This window comes from Protopterus annectens, chromosome 7.part1 (genome assembly GCF_019279795.1).
Source record: "Protopterus annectens isolate FY-2018-M chromosome 7.part1, PAN1.0, whole genome shotgun sequence".
NCBI classification, from domain to species: domain Eukaryota; kingdom Metazoa; phylum Chordata; order Ceratodontiformes; family Protopteridae; genus Protopterus; species Protopterus annectens.
In genome coordinates this window covers 162,904,965-162,927,464 of record NC_056740.1, presented here as the reverse complement: position 1 = coordinate 162,927,464, position 22,500 = coordinate 162,904,965, and the positions used below count along the sequence as shown (strand labels likewise).

The following is a 22,500-nucleotide window of genomic DNA, read 5'->3' as shown; positions in this document are numbered from 1 at the left end:
GATGATTGTTACTGTTGAGGTGACACCCCAACCACATGTGCAAAAATGGGAAAGGGGGTTGAGGATAGATGGATGGATTAAGAATTCCCACTTAACTTGCCATCTCCCCACATACACATTAAGCATTATTTCCAGTTTCTTGACATGTTTCTGTCTTCGGATTACAAAGGTGTGTTTTGACACCAAGACATGTTTTTCATTCTGTCAAGCAGGGTGAAATGTTAGTATGAACCCATTAACAGTAAGTACCTTCTGTTAGAAGAAGAACGTCCTGTAGGATCTAATGCAAACCCGAGGTTTCAGTTACTAGTGTTTTGTTCATGTTAGTGATGAAAACAACAAAAGTTGTGCACACTACACATCAGATAATTATGTTAAAAGGTCCTGCTGTAGTGACAGAGCAGTAACATGACATGATAATCAGATTCACAAACTTTCATAGGGTTGGGTACATGCCAAACCAAAACTTCCTTTCTCAGCAGGATCTAGAGCTTCCTCCTTGTAGCAAATGTTACTCACTGAATTGCATTTATCATAGGAAATACGGCAGCCCCCAAAAATAAAACATTGAACAATAAAAAGTGATCTGAATTTTCTGTTAGGAATTGCTTTGGAGTTTTGCGTTCAGGTGCAGTCTAAAGCATGTTGCACTGTAGTATATCTTTAGAATTAATTTCAACTAGAGACTGTAATCTTTAATAACAGAGCCATTAGATATGTGCATTTGTCTTGAGATTGGAGTTTAACTATAGTCCTGTTTCCAGGAAAGGTAATATTCCCTTGAAGCACTAAGGCTGCTTTTTTCTACAGCTTGTGCTTATGTATTTAATATGTATCTTTATAAATATTTTTACAGCAGAAAAATTTGCTCTGAATTTCTCCTTTATTTTCTGCTTTGCTACTCACTGCTGCATTCTGTGGAATGTAATCTAAGGATACCACATTTACTTTTTCTTTTAGTAATACCCATCATCACAGCCTTGTACCATTTCATCACTTCTTGACTTAGGGAATATCTGCAATTTGCCTTAATTCTCAAAGTTCACAGTAACACTGAGGTAGAATAAGCCATACATGTGTAATGATCCTTGCCATGTTTTTCCTCAATTGTTTAAAATTAGTATAGAATTATCTTAGGACCAAGATCATTGTTCACTTTGCTAACTGCTTTTTTCAACGATAAAAAAAAAATCATTAAAAAACAAACACTAAACAAATAAAAACAAAATGATTCTGACTAAAGTAAATGTGTATTTTTCACAGTAAGATATTTTATCTTCATCAGTTTGATGATATCATTAGGATGAAAGGACACATATTATGAGATATTCAAATAAACTTTGCTGTATTACTGCAAAGTTCAGAATAATTTTGGTTTTATTTGTTTAGTGTTTGTTTTTCAATGATTATTTTCAGCTTTGAGTAAAACAGTTAACACACTGAACAGTGATCTTGGTCCTATGCTAAGTTTATACTAATTTTCAAATCACTTAGCAACAGGGACAGATTTTTCCTAGCTGGGTGTCCAGAACTTGGAAGAGGTCTGGTTTTGGCCCCAGTGTGGTGTGATAAGTCAGATGTGTCAAACCATAAAACAGAGGCACCACTTCTAGCAGTAGGTAGAGGATGGCAAGGAAGGGGAGGAGACAACAAATAAAAAAATAAACCAGTGAGTGAGCATAATATAGAATCTGAAGTAGGAGAATTCATTTGTCAGCAACCTGTGGGTATAGATCCGATATTGGATCTGAACCAGCATGGTTTATCCAGCCATGGATCTGAGCTCCTAGCTCCTCCCCTCACCCATAATACCCTGCTCTCCCTACATGACCCCAGATCTAGTTTGCCGCGCATGGTGAAGGCTGGGTCGTCAGAGCTCCTAAAGCTAAGTCTTAGTATTTCTTATTAAAGGGTTTTAAAACTTTTAAAATTTTTTAGTTGTGTGAAAGTTATAGGTTTCCCTTCTGTTTATATATTTTTTGGGTTAATTTAATATAGTTTTTACCCTCCCCTCGCTGGTTCGTAGTTGGTGTGTGTGTGTGTGTTTTTTTTTTTTGGGGCCTTTGTGTGACTGTTTTAGTTTATTTTATTATTACTATTTTTAAAAAAAAAAAAAAAAAAAAAAAAAAAAATAGTGATGTCTGAGGCCCCAAAGGCTATTTTTTCAAAGTGTTCCGAGTGTGGCCATAAGCTTTCCCCTGCTGATGGCCACACTCGGTGCGTTCGATGCCTTGGGGTTGAACACCTCACTTCAGGGTGTTCTATCTGTGCAGGGTTCAACCCCAGGGCATTGAAGGAGTGGAGGTCGAAGCTGGTCTTGGCGGGACTCTTGCCTCCAGACTCGGCTTCGGCCCCCGCCCCCTTGGTGGTCACTGCTTCGGCAGTCCCTGTCTTGCCTGCTCCCCCTCCTCCACCCGGGATTCAAACTCCCACCAAAGGGTTGGAGGAGAGGGAAGCCAGGAAAAAGGACCGGAGAGAGAAGCACCACAAGCGGCGGGCCGAGACCTCCGTTTCAGCCCCGCCGGCTAAGCAGGCTTCTCCTCTGGCCTCTCTGGCTGCTGGCTCTCCCCCTCCATGGCTCCGGTCACCGTGCTTTTCACCGGAGCCTGAGGATGAGGAGACCCGACCGCCTTCGAGGCTATCGAGGCGGCACTCAAGGCCTACCTCGGTAGCCTCGTCGAGGTCTACTTACAGCCTCTCCGACACTGATCTGGACCGGATGATGCGAAAGTTCATCCAGGCCCAGATGCAGATGGGAGTGCTCCTGCCTCCCTCTGGGGGGGAGCTCGACCCCCTTTTTTAAGCCCGTTGCTCCTTCTCTGACCCGCTACCCGGGTTCGAAGCGCCCGGAGCCGGGCAGCCTCGGAGCCGCGGGTGGGTCGGTGCCGACAGTACTGGGTACTTCGGATCTGACCCTGCCCTCGAGTCTGTCGGATCCGACCTCTCAGAGCCTTGGCCCGAGCTTCGGATCCGAGGGACTCAGTGTGCCTTCGGTGCCGTCCTTGTCGGAGCACACTGGTCCCTCGGATCCGAGGGGCTCGGCGCCGGCTCCGATCCGCTCATCGGATCCGAGGGGGAGCCGACTTTCAGATCCTATTGTCGAGGCTGGCTCCCCCTCGGCTTTTGATGTACTGGAGAGGGCTCTGTTGAGGGCATCCAGACCCCCGGCCCTTGCTTCGGCTCCGTCCCGCACTCCATCTACTCTGGGCCAGGCTTCCATCACCCGGCCACTGGGACAGCCCGCTTTACTGCCCCAAGCAGTTCTTGTGGTTCTGGACATTGCTGGTGAGGGCTCCTCGGACAGCCCCCCCGAGGAAGCACCTCGCAAGCATTCGTGTAAGAGGAGGCACATAGACTCCCCCGAGTCTTTGACCGAAGACACTGACTTGGTGGAAGGGGAAGGCTCCCCAAAATCACCCCCTGAGGATGTCTCCTTTGGAGACATCATGGAAATGTTACGGATTAGAGGTGGGTGGTCTGCCCCAAAGTCTTCCTCAGATGAGTCAGTGTTCTTGGATGCATTTGAAGCGGGCCCATCTACCTCTTGGGTGTCCCCTCCTGCCGACCCCCTGGTGGACCTTATTACCACCAGGGCGTGGAAGGACCCGGACACCATGGAGCCAATCCCTAAGAGGCCCGACAGGATCCTTAGCCCCCCTGCTGACCGTGCCCACTGGAGCAAGGGACCCCCAGTAGATGCCATGTTGTCGGCAGCAGCCACTAAGAGGGAACTCACCCAGGAGAGTCCCTCAGTCCATCCCCCGAGCAAGGAGTCTCGGATGATGGACCGTTTGGGGAAGCAAATCTTTAGTTCAGCGACCTTCTCAGTGAGGACGCTCAACTATTTGGCACACGTCATTAGGATGCAGCGCGATCTTATCAAGGAATACGCTGCATCCCCCCCAGAGTCCATATCAGAGGAGGACAAACTCTTGCACTCCACCAGTATGGCCACTCTTCGTTCTGTGACTAACACCTCTATGTGGTTACTTTCCCATGCTACCAAGGGAGCCGCTAGAGCTGTGGGAGCAGGCCTAGTCACAAGACGGCAGGCCTGGCTCCGCCACTGCGATTTTACGGAGCCCTTCAAGGCGTCATTCGCGAACGCCCCCTTTGACGGTTCTGCCCTTTTTGGCAAGATGGTTCGCGATACCTTAGTTCAGAGCGAGAAGGACGGGAAGACGCTGTCTGCCGTCGGAGTCCGCTTCTCTGTGCCCCAGAGGTCCTACTCTAGGAACCAAAAGGGCCAGAAGAAGATGTGGTTCCGGAAGTCGCAGCATTCCCAACCCGCTCCGGACAACCAGTCTTTCCGCGGCAGAGGAAGACAGGGAGGACGCCGCCCTAGGTGCAGAGGGGCTCCCAGGAACTTTGGGTCCAGGGAACCTTTCTCTGAATGGCCCACACAGCAACCCTGAGGGGTTGCCTGACTGCTCCACTATGGAGGCAGTCAGGGGACGTTTCTCGGAGCACCTAGCGGCATGGGATTCCATTACATCGGACCGCTGGGTACTCCGGATTATATCCAGAGGTTACAAGATCCCCTTTCTTCATGTCCCAAAGTTAAAAATCCTCCCCGATGTTCCACCCGATCAGAGGGAGGCCGCTTCAGCAGAAATTGGCCATCTGCTGAGAAAAAGAGCCATCCAGCCCGTCCCCCCAGACAAGATCAGATCAGGGTTCTACTCCAGGTTCTTTTTAGTGCCAAAAAAGACGGGGGACCTAAGACCCATTCTAGACCTGTCCCTGTTGAACCTGTCAGTTCCCAAAGAGAAGTTCCGGATGGTCACTTTGCAGTCCATCCTCCCCCTTCTAGGGGAGAATCACTGGATGTGCTCTATAGACCTTAAGGACGCGTACTACCACATTCTGATGGACAGACGATCCAGGAGGTTTCTTCGCTTCCGGCTGGGAGCCAGTCACTACCAGTTCAGGGTCCTTCCCTTTGGTCTCACCACAGCCCCCAGGGTGTTCACCAAAGTGTTAGCAGTGGTTGCGGCCCACCTGAGGCTTCAGGGGGCGCAGGTCTTTCCGTACCTACACGACTGGCTTCTCACCGCCCCAACAAGGCGTTTACTCTCTTTGGCAAGAGACTCCTTCCTTCGTCTAGCTCCCAAGCATCTTCCCTTGGCTGCTGTACACCCCGGGTTCTAGTGGACTACTGCTCTCCTTCTCTCTATCCAAACGTTTCACACTCCTCAACCTTGCATATCCTGAACTAGGAAGCAAATTACACTGCCTGAAGTAAAGGAACCCAGTAATTACTCTCTTACTGCCTCAACTAATCTACCTCAAATCTCTGTACCTTCCAAGAAAGGAAGTCTGAAACTCCTTCTCTCTATCCAAACGTTTCACACTCCTCAACCTTGCATATCCTGAACTAGGAAGCAAATTACACTGCCTGAAGTAAAGGAACCCAGTAATTACTCTCTTACTGCCTCAACTAATCTACCTCAAATCTCTGTACCTTCCAAGAAAGGAAGTCTGAAACTCCTTCTCTCTATCCAAACGTTTCACACTCCTCAACCTTGCATATCCTGAACTAGGAAGCAAATTACACTGCCTGAAGTAAAGGAACCCAGTAATTACTCTCTTACTGCCTCAACTAATCTACCTCAAATCTCTGTACCTTCCAAGAAAGGAAGTCTGAAAGTATGTAATTTTTCCTACAAACCTGACTACTATGTGTTTATAGTAATTAATACTTAGCAGACTAAGATACACTTCCAAACCTAGGTTAGCCAGCAGCCTATCCCCCTCTCTACCATCTGCCGTTTCACTCCTGTATAGTACTGCCTGCAATTTTTGTGTCTCCCTACAGAGACTTTTTTCTTTCCAGACATATAGGAATCTCTTAGTTATCTTTTTCCTTACACCTCCTTAAGGCCTTTGCCTAGATCTTTCCCTCTCACTTTTAGAAAACTGTCTGCCTCTCTTACTGCCACCACTATAGCTTTTTCTTGGCTCTTCAGACCAGTACACTTATCTCTCCCTCTAGCTAAGCATTTCTCTGACTGATTGTTTTCTCACTTGATGCCAAACACTCATCTTGTCTCTATCTGGTATGTGTTTTATTTCTTGACCCTAACTCTTTTTCTGTCTTCTTTGCATTACCTACATCTTTTATCTATCCTATACTTTCTGTCTTGCTCAGTTAACCTTTACATAGAGCACTATCTATATCACTCCTTACTCCTTCCTCTAGCATCACTCTATTTTCCTGATACTTAGTCTAACTTACACTGTAATCAGTCTTGCCCCACCTACTCTACCTGCATATACTAGTAATCCCTCCCTTACCTGCAATTGATCCCACTCCCTCCCTCCTCACTTCATGACCTCACATCCCTTTTAGCCCCTTATATACTGTTGCCCTTAGGACCATCCCTTATTATCGGCATCTTCCCTTGGCTGCTGTACACCCCGGTTCTAGTGGACTACTGCTGTGAGTATAAATGTGACTGTCTTTTCTTTGATTGTATTAATTGTTTCACTCTGGAGCAAATGAAATGTATCCTGAACTGTAGTTCCAACAAACTTGTTGTGTTACGATTACTGATCTCCTGCTAAATACCTGGTAGTTGATGTAACTGTTTCTACTGCGCTTATAAATCATTAGCGTACATTCTCAACTGCATTAACAGCACGGAGTCTTGTACAGCAAGTAATACTACTCCAGATATTTACCACATAGTTAAACCCTAATACTGTTAGCATTAGCTGCTAAATTAAGTGTTATTGCTATTTTCTAGCGTGCTGGGTCTATACTCTTGAGTTATTTACTGTTTTTACTTGTGATTTCAGCCCTATTTTAATAACCTTATAGTGAATAGACCTACAAACTAACATGTAACAGCTGCCCAGGAAAGTTATAGTTTTAAATATATACCTGATGTTACAAGTGACTGTAATATACTTTTATGGCTGCCACAAATTATTGGTGCACTACTTAGAACCACGAGTATATTTTTTTGCTCTACATGTCAACTGGAGTTACTTTTTGGGTTATGCAGGTAGTATCTCGTAGTTAAACTTTCATGCTTAATTGTACTACACTCCTTAGGAAAGGTGATGTTTGGTCTCTATTTTAGGCTTAATTGGGTCTAGGAATTTTAAAATATTCCACCTAATGGTTTTGTGTAGCCTTTGGCGGCTATTGAGTTACTTTTTTCCTTCTCCCAAGGAAGGCTTAGGAAAACAAGGTACCCCTTGCAATTTAAGATTTAGGAATTGTACTTAGACTTATTGTAGCTGGCTAGATCTATATATTTCATACCTAGTAAATGATTTAATTGAGTTAAGCGTTTTAGAGTTTAGAGCTCCCCTAGCTGGAGGAGTATTCCATATGTAATTATCACTATGTATTCCAGCGTTTCAGGTTGATTTCATGGTCATAGTTACGAGTGCTTAGCACATCTTGGAATAAGGAATTACCCTGCACACTTGGCATCCAGAATATATGGGCTTATATTGATTTTTTTTGTAGAATTAACTATCCCTGGTCTATGGCGTTTTGGACCCATCCAAAGTCTGCTGCATTTGGCGACTATCTTTTTCCCTTCAATGAATGCGCAGTACTCTTAAAACACCTCGTATGTGATGGTTTAACAGTTAATTGATAGCATTGTCTAACCACATCAGAAAACAGCTGTTAGAAACAGCATTTATACTTGTATTTTACAGTACCGTTTGATAAGAATTGCCAAACTTTAAACCTGCACGGTCTCTGCTTGTTTATCTGTATGCTATTATGTACTGGGCAATGCGACCTGACTGCAGATAATATTTGTGTGTTCCACTGATTTTTTTTCTGCAATTAGTTGAACCACTGTTTCTTTTGGACTTTTTACTTTGGATTTCCAACTGTTCAACTGTAAATAGGCTCATACTGTTTTACTTTATTGTTGTTTATGGCAACCCAAGGCATAGTATGGTTTCTCTAGTGTTCCTACTTAGATTCTTGTTGTATTTCGGAGGACCTTGTTACTACAGCAAATTATTCCCAGCCTGTTACGGTATGATATATGTATATACTTGATTAAGGTGTCTACATTGATATTATTTGTTTTGCTTATTGCCTAACACTTCCCTGCTTTTTCTTTTTGTTTTTCTAAATGAATGATTTTATTTTCACTACAGCTCCTTCTCTCTATCCAAACGTTTCACACTCCTCAACCTTGCATATCCTGAACTAGGAAGCAAATTACACTGCCTGAAGTAAAGGAACCCAGTAATTACTCTCTTACTGCCTCAACTAATCTACCTCAAATCTCTGTACCTTCCAAGAAAGGAAGTCTGAAAGTATGTAATTTTTCCTACAAACCTGACTACTATGTGTTTATAGTAATTAATACTTGCTAGCAGACTAAGATACACTTCCAAACCTAGGTTAGCCAGCAGCCTATCCCCCTCTCTACCATCTGCCGTTTCACTCCCTGTATAGTACTGCCTGCAATTTTTGTGTCTCCCTACAGAGACTTTTTTCTTTCCAGACATATAGGAATCTCTTAGTTATCTTTTTCCTTACACCTCCTTAAGGCCTTTCGCCCTGCCTAGATCTTTCCCCTCTCACTTTTAGAAAACTGTCTGCCTCTCTTACTGCCACCACTATAGCTTTTTCTTGGCTCTTCAGACCAGTACACTTATCTCTCCCTCTAGCTAAGCATTTCTCTGACTGATTGTTTTCTCACTGGATGCCAAACACTCATCTTGTCTCTATCTGGTATGTGTTTTATTTCTTGACCCTAACTCTTTTTCTGTCTTCTTTGCATTACCTACATCTTTTATCTATCCTATACTTTCTGTCTTGCTCAGTTAACCTTTACATAGAGCACTATCTATATCACTCCTTACTCCTTCCTCTAGCATCACTCTATTTTCCTGATACTTAGTCTAACTTACACTGTAATCAGTCTTGCCCCACCTACTCTACCTGCATATACTAGTAATCCCCTCCCCTTACCTGCAATTGATCCCACCTCCCACCTCACTTCATGACCTCACATCCCTTTTAGCCCCTTATATACTGTTGCCCTTCGTGGCGCCATCCCTTAGTATCGGCATCTTCCCTTGGCTGCTGTACACCCCGGTTCTAGTGGACTACTGCTGTGAGTATAAATGTGACTGTCTTTTTTCTTTGATTGTATTAATTGTTTCACTCTGGAGCAAATGAAATGTATCCTGAACTGTAGTTCCAACAAACTTGTTGTGTTACGATTACTGATCTCCTGCTAAATACCTGGTAGTTGATGTAACTGTTTCTACTGCTTATAAATCATTAGCGTACATTCTCAACTGCATTAACAGCACGGAGTCTTGTACAGCAAGTAATACTACTCCAGATATTTACCACATAGTTAAACCCTAATACTGTTAGCATTAGCTGCTAAATTAAGTGTTATTGCTATTTTCTAGCGTGCTGGGTCTAGCGACCTTACTCTTGAGTTATTTACTGTTTTTTACTTGTGATTTCAGCCCTATTTTAATAAGCCGGCTTACCTTATAGTGAATAGACCTACAAACTAACATGTAACAGCTGCCCAGGAAAGCGGTTATAGTTTTAAATATATACCTGATGTTACAAGTGACTGTAATATACTTTTATGGCTGCTGTGCACTACTTAGAACCACGAGTATATTTTTTTTTTTACTTTCATCAACCTTGTTTCAGGGAGTTACTAGCGTTTTGGGTTATGCAGGTAGTATCTCGTGGTTAAACTTTCATGCTTAATTGTACTACACTCCTTAGGAAAGGTGATGTTTGGTCTCTATTTTAGGCTTAATTGGGTCTAGGAATTTTAAAATATTCCACCTAATGGTTTTGTGCGTACGTAGCCTTTGGCGGCTATTGAGTTACTTTTCCTTCTCCCCAAGGAAGGCTTAGGAAAACAAGGTACCCTTGCAATTTAAGATTTAGGAATTGTACTTAGACTTATTGTAGCTGGCTAGATCTAGCGACGTTTATATTTCATACCTAGTAAATGATTTAATTGAGTTAAGCGTTTTAGAGTTTAGAGCTCCCCTAGCTGGAGGAGTATTCCATATGTAATTATCACTATGTATTCCAGCGTTTCAGGTTGATTTCATGGTCATAGTTACGAGTGCTTAGCACATCTTGGAATAAGGAATTACCCTGCACACTTGGCATCCAGAATATATGGGCTTATATTGATTTTTTTTGTAGAATTAACTATCCCTGGTCTATGGCGTTTTGGACCCATCCAAAGTCTGCTGCATTTGGCGACTATCTTTTTCCGCCAATGAATGCGCAGTACTCTTAAAACACCTCGTATGTGATGGTTTAACAGTTAATTGATAGCATTGTCTAACCACATCAGAAAAACAGCTGTTAGAAACAGCATTTATACTTGTATTTTACAGTACCGCTGTGTTAAGAATTGCCAAACTTTAAACCTGCACGGTCTCTGCTTGTTTATCTGTATGCTATTATGTACTGGGCAATGCGACCTGACTGCAGATAATATTTGTGTGTTCCACTGATTTTTTTTCTGCAATTAGTTGAACCACTGTTTCTTTTGGACTTTTACTTTGGATTTCCAACTGTTCAACTGTAAATAGGCTCATACTGTTTTACTTTATTGTTGTTTATGGCAACCCAAGGCATAGTATGGTTTCTCTAGTGTTCCTACTTAGATTCTTGTTGTATTTCGGAGGACCTTGTTACTACAGCAAATTATTCCCAGCCTGTTACGGTATGATATATGTATATACTTGATTAAGGTGTCTACATTGATATTATTTGTTTTGCTTATTGCCTAACACTTCCCTGCTTTTTCTTTTTGTTTTCTAAATGAATGATTTTTATTTTCACTACAGCTCCTTCTCTCTATCCAAACGTTTCACACTCCTCAACCTTGCATATCCTGAACTAGGAAGCAAATTACACTGCCTGAAGTAAAGGAACCCAGTAATTACTCTCTTACTGCCTCAACTAATCTACCTCAAATCTCTGTACCTTCCAAGAAAGGAAGACTGAAAGTATGTAATTTTCCTACAAACCTGACTACTATGTGTTTATAGTAATTAATACTTGCTAGCAGACTAAGATACACTTCCAAACCTAGGTTAGCCAGCAGCCTATCCCCTCTCTACCATCTGCCGTTTCACTCCTGTATAGTACTGCCTGCAATTTTGTGTCTCCCTACAGAGACTTTTTTCTTTCCAGACATATAGGAATCTCTTAGTTATCTTTTTCCTTACACCTCCTTAAGGCCTTTCCTGCCTAGATCTTTCCTCTCACTTTTAGAAAACTGTCTGCCTCTTACTGCCACCACTATAGCTTTTTCTTGGCTCTTCAGACCAGTACACTTATCTCTCCCTCTAGCTAAGCATTTCTCTGACTGATTGTTTTCTCACTGGATGCCAAACACTCATCTTGTCTCTATCTGGTATGTGTTTTATTTCTTGACCCTAACTCTTTTTTTCTGTCTTCTTTGCATTACCTACATCTTTTATCTATCCTATACTTTCTGTCTTGCTCAGTTAACCTTTACATAGAGCACTATCTATATCACTCCTTACTCCTTCCTCTAGCATCACTCTATTTTCCTGATACTTAGTCTAACTTACACTGTAATCAGTCTTGCCCCACCTACTCTACCTGCATATACTAGTAATCCCCTCCCCCTTACCTGCAATTGATCCCACTCCCCTCCCTCCTCACTTCATGACCTCACATCCCTTTTAGCCCCTTATATACTGTTGCCCTTCGTGGCGCCATCCCTTAGTATCGGCATCTTCCCTTGGCTGCTGTACACCCCGGGTTCTAGTGGACTACTGCTGTGAGTATAAATGTGACTGTCTTTTTTCTTTGATTGTATTAATTGTTTCACTCTGGAGCAAATGAAATGTATCCTGAACTGTAGTTCCAACAAACTTGTTGTGTTACGATTACTGATCTCCTGCTAAATACCTGGTAGTTGATGTAACTGTTTCTACTGCGTTTATAAATCATTAGCGTACATTCTCAACTGCATTAACAGCACGGAGTCTTGTACAGCAAGTAATACTACTCCAGATATTTACCACATAGTTAAACCCTAATACTGTTAGCATTAGCTGCTAAATTAAGTGTTATTGCTATTTTCTAGCGTGCTGGGTCTAGCGACCTTACTCTTGAGTTATTTACTGTTTTTTACTTGTGATTTCAGCCCTATTTTAATAAGGCTTACCTTATAGTGAATAGACCTACAAACTAACATGTAACAGCTGCCCAGGAAAGCGGTTATAGTTTTAAATATATACCTGATGTTACAAGTGACTGTAATATACTTTTATGGCTGCTGCGTGACTTAGAACCACTATATTTTTGCTCTATCAAGTCAATGGAGTTACTAGCGGTTATGCAGGTAGTATCTTTAAACTTTGATGCTTAATTGTACTACACTGCTTAGGAAAGGTGATGTTTGGTCTCTATTTTAGGCTTAATTGGGTCTAGGAATTTTAAAATATTCCACCTAATGGTTTTGTAGCCTTTTATTGAGTTACTTTTTTTCCTTCTCCCCAAGGAAGGCTTAGGAAAACAAGGTACCCCTTGCAATTTAAGATTTAGGAATTGTACTTAGACTTATTGTAGCTGCTAGATCTAGCCATCTTTATATTTCATACCTAGTAAATGATTTAATTGAGTTAAGCGTTTTAGAGTTTAGAGCTCCCCTAGCTGGAGGAGTATTCCATATGTAATTATCACTATGTATTCCAGCGTTTCAGGTTGATTTCATGGTCATAGTTACGAGTGCTTAGCACATCTTGGAATAAGGAATTACCCTGCACACTTGGCATCCAGAATATATGGGCTTATATTGATTTTTTTTGTAGAATTAACTATCCCTGGTCTATGGCGTTTTGGACCCATCCAAAGTCTGCTGCATTTGGCGACTATCTTTTTTCCCGCCCAATGAATGCGCAGTACTCTTAAAACACCTCGTATGTGATGGTTTAACAGTTAATTGATAGCATTGTCTAACCACATCAGAAAAACAGCTGTTAGAAACAGCATTTATACTTGTATTTTACAGTACCGTTTTGATAAGAATTGCCAAACTTTAAACCTGCACGGTCTCTGCTTGTTTATCTGTATGCTATTATGTACTGGGCAATGCGACCTGACTGCAGATAATATTTGTGTGTTCCACTGATTTTTTTTCTGCAATTAGTTGAACCACTGTTTCTTTTGGACTTTTACTTTGGATTTCCAACTGTTCAACTGTAAATAGGCTCATACTGTTTTACTTTATTGTTGTTTATGGCAACCCAAGGCATAGTATGGTTTCTCTAGTGTTCCTACTTAGATTCTTGTTGTATTTCGAGGACCTTGTTACTACAGCAAATTATTCCCAGCCTGTTACGGTATGATATATGTATATACTTGATTAAGGTGTCTACATTGATATTATTTGTTTTGCTTATTGCCTAACACTTCCCTGCTTTTTCTTTTGTTTTTCTAAATGAATGATTTTTATTTTCACTACAGCTCCTTCTCTCTATCCAAACGTTTCACACTCCTCAACCTTGCATATCCTGAACTAGGAAGCAAATTACACTGCCTGAAGTAAAGGAACCCAGTAATTACTCTCTTACTGCCTCAACTAATCTACCTCAAATCTCTGTACCTTCCAAGAAAGGAAGTCTGAAAGTATGTAATTTTTCCTACAAACCTGACTACTATGTGTTTATAGTAATTAATACTTGCTAGCAGACTAAGATACACTTCCAAACCTAGGTTAGCCAGCAGCCTATCCCTCTCTACCATCTGCCGCACCGCTCACCCTGTATAGTACTGCCTGCAATTTTTGTGTCTCCCTACAGAGACTTTTTTCTTTCCAGACATATAGGAATCTCTTAGTTATCTTTTTCCTTACACCTCCTTAAGGCCTTTCGCCCTGCCTAGATCTTTCCCCTCTCACTTTTAGAAAACTGTCTGCCTCTCTTACTGCCACCACTATAGCTTTTTCTTGGCTCTTCAGACCAGTACACTTATCTCTCCCTCTAGCTAAGCATTTCTCTGACTGATTGTTTTCTCACTGGATGCCAAACACTCATCTTGTCTCTATCTGGTATGTGTTTTATTTCTTGACCCTAACTCTTTTTTTCTGTCTTCTTTGCATTACCTACATCTTTTATCTATCCTATACTTTCTGTCTTGCTCAGTTAACCTTTACATAGAGCACTATCTATATCACTCCTTACTCCTTCCTCTAGCATCACTCTATTTTCCTGATACTTAGTCTAACTTCCACTGTAATCAGTCTTGCCCCACCTACTCTACCTGCATATACTAGTAATCCCTCCCCTTACCTGCAATTGATCCCACCTCCCTCCTCACTTCATGACCTCACATCCCTTTTAGCCCCTTATATACTGTTGCCCTTCGTGGCCATCCCTTAGTATCGGCATCTTCCCTTGGCTGCTGTACACCCCGGTTCTAGTGGACTACTGCTGTGAGTATAAATGTGACTGTCTTTTTTCTTTGATTGTATTAATTGTTTCACTCTGGAGCAAATGAAATGTATCCTGAACTGTAGTTCCAACAAACTTGTTGTGTTACGATTACTGATCTCCTGCTAAATACCTGGTAGTTGATGTAACTGTTTCTACTGCGTTTATAAATCATTAGCGTACATTCTCAACTGCATTAACAGCACGGAGTCTTGTACAGCAAGTAATACTACTCCAGATATTTACCACATAGTTAAACCCTAATACTGTTAGCATTAGCTGCTAAATTAAGTGTTATTGCTATTTTCTAGCGTGCTGGGTCTAGCGACCTTACTCTTGAGTTATTTACTGTTTTTTACTTGTGATTTCAGCCCTATTTTAATAAGCCGGCTTACCTTATAGTGAATAGACCTACAAACTAACATGTAACAGCTGCCCAGGAAAGCGGTTATAGTTTTAAATATATACCTGATGTTACAAGTGACTGTAATATACTTTTATGGTTGCTGCGTGTTGGTGCACTACTTAGAACCACGAGTATATTTTTTGCTCTACTCGTCAACGTGGAGTTACTAGCGGTTATGCAGGTAGTATCTCGTAGTTAAACTTTCATGCTTAATTGTACTACACTCCTTAGGAAAGGTGATGTTTGGTCTCTATTTTAGGCTTAATTGGGTCTAGGAATTTTAAAATATTCCACCTAATGGTTTTGTGTAGCCTTTGGCGGCTATTGAGTTACTTTTTTTCCTTCTCCCCAAGGAAGGCTTAGGAAAACAAGGTACCCCTTGCAATTTAAGATTTAGGAATTGTACTTAGACTTATTGTAGCTGGCTAGATCTAGCGACGTTTATATTTCATACCTAGTAAATGATTTAATTGAGTTAAGCGTTTTAGAGTTTAGAGCTCCCCTAGCTGGAGGAGTATTCCATATGTAATTATCACTATGTATTCCAGCGTTTCAGGTTGATTTCATGGTCATAGTTACGAGTGCTTAGCACATCTTGGAATAAGGAATTACCCTGCACACTTGGCATCCAGAATATATGGGCTTATATTGATTTTTTTTGTAGAATTAACTATCCCTGGTCTATTTGGACCCATCCAAAGTCTGCTGCATTTGGCGACTATCTTTTTTCCCGCCCAATGAATGCGCAGTACTCTTAAAACACCTCGTATGTGATGGTTTAACAGTTAATTGATAGCATTGTCTAACCACATCAGAAAAACAGCTGTTAGAAACAGCATTTATACTTGTATTTTACAGTACCGTTTTGATAAGAATTGCCAAACTTTAAACCTGCACGGTCTCTGCTTGTTTATCTGTATGCTATTATGTACTGGGCAATGCGACCTGACTGCAGATAATATTTGTGTGTTCCACTGATTTTTTTTCTGCAATTAGTTGAACCACTGTTTCTTTTGGACTTTTTACTTTGGATTTCCAACTGTTCAACTGTAAATAGGCTCATACTGTTTTACTTTATTGTTGTTTATGGCAACCCAAGGCATAGTATGGTTTCTCTAGTGTTCCTACTTAGATTCTTGTTGTATTTCGGAGGACCTTGTTACTACAGCAAATTATTCCCAGCCTGTTACGGTATGATATATGTATATACTTGATTAAGGTGTCTACATTGATATTATTTGTTTTGCTTATTGCCTAACACTTCCCTGCTTTTTCTTTTTGTTTTTCTAAATGAATGATTTTTATTTTCACTACAGCTCCTTCTCTCTATCCAAACGTTTCACACTCCTCAACCTTGCATATCCTGAACTAGGAAGCAAATTACACTGCCTGAAGTAAAGGAACCCAGTAATTACTCTCTTACTGCCTCAACTAATCTACCTCAAATCTCTGTACCTTCCAAGAAAGGAAGTCTGAAAGTATGTAATTTTTCCTACAAACCTGACTACTATGTGTTTATAGTAATTAATACTTGCTAGCAGACTAAGATACACTTCCAAACCTAGGTTAGCCAGCAGCCTATCCCCCTCTCTACCATCTGCCGTTTCACTCCTGTATAGTACTGCCTGCAATTTTTGTCTCCCTACAGAGACTTTTTTCTTTCCAGACATATAGGAATCTCTTAGTTATCTTTTTCCTTACACCTCCTTAAGGCCTTTCGCCTGCCTAGATCTTTCCTCTCACTTTTAGAAAACTGTCTGCCTCTCTTACTGCCACCACTATAGCTTTTTCTTGGCTCTTCAGACCAGTACACTTATCTCTCCCTCTAGCTAAGCATTTCTCTGACTGATTGTTTTCTCACTGGATGCCAAACACTCATCTTGTCTCTACCCGCTCACTCCGCCCCTACCCTACCCCCAAATCCCACCCACCCCCAGTGCACTCAACCTTATACTTCCCTAACCACACCCTCAGCCCTAATCTACCAATTACCTCTCTTCCGAAACTTCATAACAATTAACACACCTGTTCACCATTTACTTAGCCTTACCTTCCACACCCACTCTTACCTATTTTCCCTAAGCACTCCACATATCATGACTACACTTTAAATTGTCTTTTTCTTTATTTTTAGCCAAACCTCCTACACCTCTAACTATGTATAATCATCATCAACCTTTTTTCCCCAACATTCTTTTCTTATCCATTGGGCTCACCTTATTACTTACAACTCATTGCCTTACTTCCTATGAATTCTCATCCTTTGCTACATTTTATCATCTCCCAAGACAGACTCACCCTTTCTCTACTAGCACCTCTCTTACACACTGTAACATAACATCCTATTCATCCTTCATTCTACCACAGTTTCATAGACTAACCCATATTAAATACCTACAAATAAAAAGGACAGCTCTCTTTATAAATTGTTTAAACTATCACTTAACCCTCAAATCTGCTTACTTCTTCACGGTGACATTCACCCAAACCCTGGTCCTAATCTCACCATCCCAAATACTCTATTAGCCCCTACTTCCACTCCCCTAAATGTCCTAAAAAGCCCGTACTCTACTTATAGGTCAACTCAATATAAGAAGTGTTAATAACAAAATAACCCAACTACATGCCCTATTAGACATCTATTCCTTTGACATCTTATGCCTTACTGAAACATGGCTTAAACCTACAACAAAAGATAATGACATTGTCCCACCAGGCTATAACATTCTCAGACTAGACCGTATAAATAAAAAGGGAGGTGGAGTAGCAATATTGTTCAAATCTGAACTGAACATTACATCATTAGAGATGCAACCTCCTCCTCCTAATAACTCTGAAATCTTAACCTCAAAGCTCCAAATTAATGCAAAAAAATCTATATACATTATCTGCTCTTACATCCCCCCTGGGAACAATATTAGTACTCTCGAAAATACCCTAAACTGGCTTTCAATATCCCTGCCACAAGAAACCATACTCCTTGGTGACTTTAATATTGATTGGAATAGCTGTACATCTCCCACTCCCACTACACATATAAACCTCTTTGGCTTCCACCAAACCATTACCTTCCCAACCAGGATCCACAAACCTAACAAAAAACAAACTACCTTAGATTGGATTCTAGTAAATAAGGACCCCCATCTTTATCAAACAGGTATACTCCTGACAACATTAGTGACCATTCTCTTACCTACATCACTAGGCAAAGACTAACATTCATAATCCAATAGCTTTTAGAACGACCAGAAACAAAAAAAAATTCAACCCAAGTAATTTTCAAGCTGAGCTTAAAGCTTGCAACTGGTCACCCCTAAAATACCTACCTCTTGACAAAGCCATTTCACACTTTAACGAAACATTCTTGCAGATCCTTGAGCAACATGCTCCCACCTGTACTGTCAGAACAAAAAATAAACCAGCCCCCTGGCTATCTAAGGACACAAGGCTAAACATACAACTAAGGAACAAATTCTGGTCGAAATGGAGAAAACTAAAACCCAATAGATCACCTAAACTTTAGACAAATTTAATTCCACAAAAAATCCATAATCCTTGACAAAAAACTTCTACCTCAAATTCCAACAAAACCAACAAAATAATCCGCAAAAGTTTTGGTCAGGTATCAACAAATTACTCCACCCAGGACAGTCCAAAACACCTACCCCCCAAACCTCACCTAAACCTCACCCAGCCACATAGCCAACACCTTTAATAATTATTTCTCTGAAACAGTCCAAGCACTAGCAACCACCTTACCACCTTCCTCCACCACTACATTTCCCTCACCAACCAAATTACCCCAGCCTTTTAACCTTCAACCTGTACCAACATCTTTGATACACTCCTTGCTTCTTAAACTAAAACCATGTACACCATCAGCTGACCTGCTACCAGCTGAATTCCTGCAAGTCGCAGCTGGTGCACTTGCCTACCCTATTTCTATCCTAATAAACAGAACCATCTCTGAATCTTATGTCCCATCTATCTGGAAAATCTCCCATATCATCCCTCTGCATAAGGGAGGTACCTCAAATGAATTATCTAACTTTCAATAGCCCTTCTCTCCCCATTGCAAAGATTATGGAGATGCATCCATCGGCAATTACTTCAGTATCTCCTACAAAACAACCTTCTAGTTGACTGCCAACATGGTTTCAGGCCTCACCACAGTACCACAACAGCTCTTCTATCCTTTACAGATAGCATTAATAAAAACAAGAATACTAACCTACTATCTTCTGCTCTTTTTATAGATCTCTCAAAGGCCTTTGATATGGTTAACCACCAAATACTATTAAATATACTTGAATCACTTTCCCTTGATCAGCAACTAGTAAAATGGTTCCAATCCTACCTTGAAAACAGGAAACAAGCAGTCCTCTGGGAAAACAATCTATCTTCTCAGCTCCCTATCACCCTTGGAGTCCCTCAAGGATCTATTCTTGGACCTCTCCTTTTCACAATTTTCATTAATGATCTAAAACTTCCCTTCCACAAACTACATGCATACAATATGCTGACGATTCAACTCTGGTATGTGCCGCATCATCCCCTGCTGAATTACAGGCTAACACACAAACTGTCTTTACTTTAGTGGAAAACTGGTTCCATCAACGTTGTCTCCTCCTGAACCCTAAAAAAACTAAATTACTTCTATTTACTCCCACACAGAAATCCCCTCTATCAATCTCACAGTAAAATCAAAAATGGCACAGAAATAGCACCTGAAACCACCACCAAACTCCTCGGTGTATTAATAGATAACCATCTTACCTTCGACTCACATATTAACGCTACTATTAAATCAGTAAATAGAAAACTGGGATTCCTCTACAGAATCAGACCATTCCTTACAGAATCAGCAAAGATCTCTATTTCCCAAACCCACCTTATTTCCACCCTACTCTATGCCTCACCTATATATACCAACCTATCCAGAACTAATCTAAATAAGCTAGCAACCACCTACAACAACATAGCTAAATTTGCCACTGGTACCCCTTTCCGTACTCACCACTGCCTTAACCTTAGACATCTCGGATGGCTGGAAGTACAAAACCAACTAGTTTACCAGCAACTTATTTTTATTCACAAGATTTTACATCATCCTTCAAACACTCCCATACTATGTAACCTAGTAAATTCTTATAAAACCTTCCTACCCTAAGATCAGCTAAAACTACAAGTAGCCACTACCAAATCCTTTAACAAAGCTGGAGACTGCCTATTCTCAAATGCAGTTGGCAATTCCTGGAACAAACTTCCAACTGAGATCACATCCCTTACTTCCACCAACCTTTCAAGAATCAGCTGAAAAACTTCATGAAAACCAAATGGCTTTGCCCCTGCTCTCAGCCTGACTGATACTTATTTTCTCCTCTTTCTAACTCTAACTCTCAAACTTGATTTCTTTTACTGAAACTCCTCTACCTTCTTTATATGGCAAGTTTAAATACTTCTTGCTCTCTTTTTTTTGTATCTCCCCATTATGACTTTCTGTATATTTTTTTTGCTTACTGAAACTGAACTAGAACTTTTTCTTTTTGGCTGTTAAAAAAACTAAAAAATTATTACTTGTACTATTTTTGTATAAATGTTTCTTTGTTTCTGTCCTTGTTATTGTCTCGGAGCTTTTCTCCTCGGGCCTCTACTGAAAATGGACATATATCCAGTTAGACTAGCCCGGTCAACAAATGTAAAATAAAATAAAAATAAATAAATAAAATCACAGTAAACATAGTAAAGTCCAATCTGGTCCCTACTCAAACAATAGAATTTATAGGAGCCAGGTTAGACACGAGAAATTTAAGAGCCTTTCTCACAACCGACAGGGTTCGGAATCTGCGACTCCAGGTGCGGGCCATCCTTCACTCCAGCTCAACACCTGTGGAATTGATCCTGAGGGCGCTAGGGTCTATGGCAGCAGCGATTACTCTTCTTCCGCATGCCTGCTTGAACATGCGGGTGCTTCAATGGACACTTCAGGTGCAATGGTCATTTCTCTCCCTCCCCCTGTATCATCCCATTGCAATCAACAAGGCTTGCAAGCGGTCTCTCTTGTGGTGGCTCCATTCTCCGGACCTCCACAGGGGCCGCCCCTTTTGTGCATCTCCCACTCTCGCCACGGTGACCACGGACACTTCCCGCCTCGGGTGGGGGGGCATTTTGCGGGCCGGATGGTCCAAGGCACGTGGAGCGATTCAGAGACCTCCCTGCATATCAATGTTCTGGAAATGAGGGCGGTGCTCTTGGCATTGTGAGCACTTCAGGCCCTCCTTCCCCTGGGAACAATTGCGATTCAATCAGACAACATGTCGGTGGTCTGGTCCATCAACAAACAGGGGGAAACCAGGTCTTACCCTTTATGTCAAGAAGCCATGAGAGTGTGGGAATGGGCGATCTCCACCAACCGCTTTCTCATCGCAACGCATATTCCGGGTCGGACCAACATCCTAGCGGACAAGCTCAGTCGCACCATTCTCTCCCTGTACGAGTGGTCTCTCAATTCTCAAGTAGCGAAACATATCTTCGCACAGTGGGGGACTCCCTGTTGCGATCTCTTTGCTTCTCCTTTAAACGCCAAGTGTGACAATTTTTTCGCTCTAATCCCCCCTCCAGGGGATTCTCCGAGAGACGCTCTGGTGCATGCTTGGCCTCCCGGTCTTCTTTACGCATACCCCCTCTACCTCTGATGCTACAAGTACTTCAGAAAGCCTCTCGGTTGGGGTGCAGAATGATCCTCATTGCCCCATTCTGGCCTCGACAGATCTGGTTCCCTTACCTAAGGTCTCATTCAGTGAATCCACCTTGGATTCTAGATCCCATTCCGGATCTGATATCACACCCGTCGAACCTGCCAACTCCAAACCTGGACAACCTGAAGTTGACTGCTTGGCTGCTCCAGTTCCACTCCTAATCAGGACTCCCGGTATCTCGTCCCCAGTTAAGGCCATTCTGGTAGCCCTCTACCAGAAAAAATTACCGCAGTAAATTGAAGCGTTTCTCCATTTGGGCAGAGCGGCAATGCCTAGATCCTTTCACGGTTTCCCTTCCTTTGGTTCTAGATTTCCTTACTACTCTCTTTAATGATGGCGCCAGTAGTTCCACGGTCAAAGTTCAGCTGGTGGCCATATCTCATTACCATGTTGGACACGATTCAGGGTCTCTTATGTCTCATGCAAAACCTTCCTAAAAGGCACCTTTTTGCTCAGACCCCCTGTCAAAGAAACGGTTCCCCCATGGGATCTTTCCTTGGTACTTCAGGCCTTGACCGCTCCCCCCTTCGAACCTGCGGCCACAGTCGATCTTAAATACTTGTCCTTTAAGACTGCTTTTTTGGTAGCCATTACTTCGGCTAAGAGAGTTTCAGAGCTTCAGGCCTTGTCCATGAAACCGCTTTATTTGATTTTTCATCCGGACCGGGTGTCCCTAAGGATCAATTCCTCCTTTCTTCCTAAAGTAGCTTCGGAAGTTAACATTAATCAGTCCATCAACCTTCCTGTTTTCTTCCCTAAGTATCAAAACAAAGGCGAATACAAGCTGCATTCCTTGGATGTTCACAGGCAGCTTCGTTTTTACCTTCATAGGACAGCTGGTCATAGGCAATCAGACCAGTTGTTCATTTCTTTTGCCAAATT

General features: G+C 41.8%; 1 protein-coding gene and 1 long non-coding RNA gene across 3 annotated transcripts in view; one reads left to right on the top strand and one right to left on the bottom strand.

Annotated features, from left to right (window-relative positions):
- Positions 1-22,500, bottom strand: part of FGD5 (FYVE, RhoGEF and PH domain containing 5) — a 1,722,626-nt gene that overhangs the window by 1,661,943 nt on the left and 38,183 nt on the right. The gene's annotated exons all lie outside the window — the stretch shown is intronic.
- Positions 5,170-10,959, top strand: LOC122807667. Its single transcript, XR_006365712.1, has 3 exons — positions 5,170-5,649; positions 8,137-8,298; positions 10,834-10,959. It is a non-coding gene; the product is annotated as an uncharacterized LOC122807667 (long non-coding RNA).